Raw genomic sequence first — 4,222 nt, forward strand, 5'->3', positions numbered from 1 at the left:
GGTCTGGTATTCCCATCTCTTTAAGAATTTTCCATAGTCTGTTGTGATCCACACAGTCAAAGGCTTTGGCATAGTCATTAAAGCAGAAGTAGATGTTTTTCTGGAACTCTCTTGCTTTATTGAGGATCCAATGGATGTTGGCAATTTGGTCTCTGGTTCCTCTGCCTTTTCTAAATCCAGTTTGAACATCTGGAATTTCATGATTCAAGTACTATTGAAGCCTGGCTTAGAGAATTTTGAACATTACTTTGTTAATGTGTGAGATGAGTGCAATTGTGCAGTAGCTTGAGGATTCTTTGGCATTGTCTTTCTTTGGGATCGGAATGAAAACTGACCTTTTCGAGTCCTGCGGCCACTTCTGAGTTTTCCAAATTTGCCCGCACATTGAGTGCAGTACTTTCAAAGCATCATATTTTAGAAATTCCAAGAGATTCCTAAGCATTCAACAAATGATAGAACTATGTTATCTCTATCAACAAAAAACAGTTATAACAACTGGATGATGAACTCTGCTGGTTGGGAGGAAGTTGTTGTGTAAAACCTGGCATGCTCATGGGTGCATGAGCTACAGCTTCTTGGAGCGGGCCTCTAGAAATGAAAGAGAATTGGCCAAGATCACCCATTCTCACTACTTGAATGGTTCCTGTGGGAACAAATGTTGCATTCATAAGGAATCTTCAGCGTACCTCTAGGACTAGGTAGGAAATTAAAATCATTTAGAGGTTAAGTGGGATTTTTTTTTTTCTTTGTCTTCTTCCAGTTTGTGGACCTGACTCTGAAAGATAGGAAGTTAATAATTGGTTACATAAAAGACATCCAAAGGAAAGAATTTGTCTTCTGGATCATGACAGAAATGTCAGGAAGATGTACTACTGAAAATGGAAAAGGGCATTGGATCAAAGTGGAGAACATATTTAACAAGGATAAATGGGTGAATGGGAGGGAGAAAAATCAGGACCCGATTACCAAGTAGGTAATGAGGACAGTGGGTATGAGAGAGAAAGAATCTGTATAGTGGAGGTGTTCCTTAGTAATTAGCATTCTTTCATTCATTCAACAAATAACAGAAGTTCACTAAGAATAAGATTTATGATCTTAGAGAACTATATATGTCAACACAGAATAGGAGGTGACAAAATAACTCAAAGTTTTAAAGCAAAAAGGCAAATACAGTATTATTGAGAGCACTAAGATTTGATGAGAAAAAACTCAAGTTAGAAATATCAAGAGAAAGATGTACTTTATTCAAAAACTTATCTAGCAGAAGAAAAATAGAATAGTGCTATATATAACTAAGGATACATCCATGCAGAAACAAAGGTAAACCAAAGAAAGCACAGGAGAAATAAACCAATTATACCGCTGTGAGAATATACGTTAGACCACTTAGGAAGAGAAAAAGACGTATATTATATTTTTGGTGTTAAATCTTGGTAGCCCTTTGCAGTAATGGGAGACTAGGAAATACTTGACTTTTGGAGAATTAACTTTGATAATTAAAGTGTTTGATAAGCATTTAACTTTTAATGTTGACATTTTTAACCTCTAAAAATGAGGGAGACTATGCAAGAGGTAAATGTCAATATGGACATTCTGAGGGGCAACAATAATGAGGGAGTAACCAGAATCTTGGAGTTCAGACCACTGTGAAAGTTACCTGTGTCCCCTGTCCAGGGTCAAAATGAGGTTCCTGGACACAGCAGTACCACACATTGTTATTGGTCTGCAACAAGTTTAAAGTAAGTATCTGGAAACATTTACAGCAATTTTCATCATCACAATATTCTTACTTTTCAAAATTAAAGCTGATCCCTTGCTCTCTTCCATTGGAGGCCCACACACCACATTTCTGGCAATGAGAATCCTCCACACCAGCATCAATGAATGATGGAAGATTGTCTTTACCCTCACTGCAGTTAAGGATATGGGGCAAAGGTGCACGCGTATGGTGTTGAAGAAAGTGGACTGCCCTCAGCAAGAGGGCAGAAGAGCTTACTGGGCGTGACGTGCAATGTGTGATCACCGTGATGCAGAATCTATGGTAGTACAAGATCCCAGCCAGAAGGATGTGAAGGGTGGAAAATACAGCCAGGTCCTGGCTAGTGGTCTGGATGACAAGCTCTGTGGAGACCTGGAGGGACTGAAGAAGATTTGGGCCCACAGAGGGCTATGCCACTCTGGGGACCTCAGGTCCAAGGTCAGCACCACACTAAGACCTCAGCTCACTGTGGCTACACCGTGGGTGTGTCCAAGAAGAAATAAACTTGTGGGCATTGTCTGTTAATAAATTATTTATACATTAAAAAAAAATGGATCCCTCAATTACAGATGCTCTGAGAAGCACTGTTCTAGTTTACAATAAAGTATAATTCAAAAAGTATACTGCTCTTTGTCCTGAAAGGAATATAGCTTATTAAGAAAAAGAATCTAAAGACAAAATGAAAGGGTAAGGGAATTTGAGTCTACAGTTGGGGATTATTCCAATGGGACAAATGAAGCAAACCATCTAAAAGTTCTCTTGATGAGAGAAAGGGGTGAAAGCCTTTTATTGAGCACCTGTTTGCTATTGAACACATTTATTTAGATTATCTTATTTAATCTTAGTGATACTATTCCAATTTTTATGGAAGGAGGTTTGAGGCTCAGTAACTTTAGTGGGTTGCTTCTGCATGCATGCGTGCTAAGTTGCTTCAGTTGTTTCTGACTCTTTGCAACCCCATGGACTGTAGCTCACAAAGCTCCCCTGTCCATGGGATTTCCCAGGCAAGAATACTGAAGTGGGTTGCCAGTTCCTTCTCCAGGGGATCTTCCTGATCCAGGGATGGAACCTGGGTCTCCTGCATTGCAGAAAGATTCTTTACCATTTGAGCCACCAGGGAAGTTTATGTCTACACCTTAATCTCCAGAACCTGTGAATATTACCTTATATCACAAAGTATGATAAAGTAAAGGATCTTGAGAGGAGGAGCTTATCCTAAATGGATACTAAATTCAATCACATGTACCTTTATAAGATGGACACATAGAGAAGATAAGGAGGCAACGTCACCATGGAAGCAGAGATAAGAGTGATGCAGTCATAAGCCAAGGATGGCCTGGAGCCTTTTGAAGTTGAAAGAAGCAAAGAATGGATTCTTCTCAGAGCCTTCAGAGCCTATAGACACTTAATTTTGGTTTCTGGTCTCTGAAACTGTGAGAGGACCAATCTCTGATGGTCTAAGCACCTACTTTGTGGTAATTTGTTATAACAACTTCAGAAACCTAATACAGTGACCTAAAGTAACTTTGCTTCCCTGGTGGCTCAGTGGTAAAGAATCCATCTGTTAATGCAGGAGAAATGGGTTCCATCCCTGGGTTAGGAAGATCCCATGGAGAAGGAAATAGCAACCCACTCCAGTATTCTTGCCTGGGAAATCCCATCGACAGAGGAGCTTGGCAGGCTATAGTCCATGAGGGCACAAAGAGTTGGACACAACTTAGGGACTAAATAACAACAAAAACAAAGTAACTACTACAAAATGAAAAAGAAATATCTGATATTTAACCTCAAGCTAACTCTAAAGCCTTTTACTCTGATCTATCAAATAGCAGCCTTCCAGACTTTATAATGCCTAGATCAAATGATTAGGAATATATTGAAAGGATAGAGAGAATATAGAGAAATAAAGAGTGTAAGTTGTATTAGGTGGAAATCTTGGTTCCTCTATTCACTTTACTTGTCTTCTCAAATCCTCAGTTCCCTCAACTGAAAGCAAAACATCATAAACCAAATTAATCACACTATTCCCCTTCATGGCTCACAGCCTTGTGATGAAGGGGCTTGGAAGGAAAGTTATGACAAACCTAGACAGTATATTAAAAAGCAAAGACATCACTTTGACACCAATGGTCTGTCTAGTCAAAGCTATGGTTTTTCCAGTAGTCATGTATGGATGTGAGAGTTGGACCATAAAGAAGGCTGAATGCCGAAGAACTAGTGCCTTCGAACTGTGGTGCTGGAGAAGACACTTGAGAGTCCCTTGGACTTCAAGAAGATCAATCAATCAATCCCAAAGGAAATCAACCCTGAATATTCATTGTAAGAACTGATGCTAAAGCTGAAGCTCCAATATTTTGGCCATCTAATGTGAAGACCTGAGGTACTGGAAAAGATCCTGATGCTGGGAAAGATTGAAGGCAGGCAGAGAAAGGGGCAACAGAGGATGAAATGGTTAAATAGCAT

General features: G+C 39.5%; 1 pseudogene; it reads left to right on the top strand.

The window, feature by feature from the left end:
• Positions 1-1,855: 1,855 nt before the first annotated feature.
• LOC120862643 lies at positions 1,856-2,262 on the top strand (annotated as a pseudogene).
• The last annotated feature ends 1,960 nt before the right edge of the window (positions 2,263-4,222 follow it).

The sequence above is a fragment of the Oryx dammah genome, unplaced genomic scaffold (genome assembly GCF_014754425.2).
Source record: "Oryx dammah isolate SB20612 unplaced genomic scaffold, SCBI_Odam_1.1 HiC_scaffold_4, whole genome shotgun sequence".
Lineage (NCBI taxonomy): Eukaryota > Metazoa > Chordata > Mammalia > Artiodactyla > Bovidae > Oryx > Oryx dammah.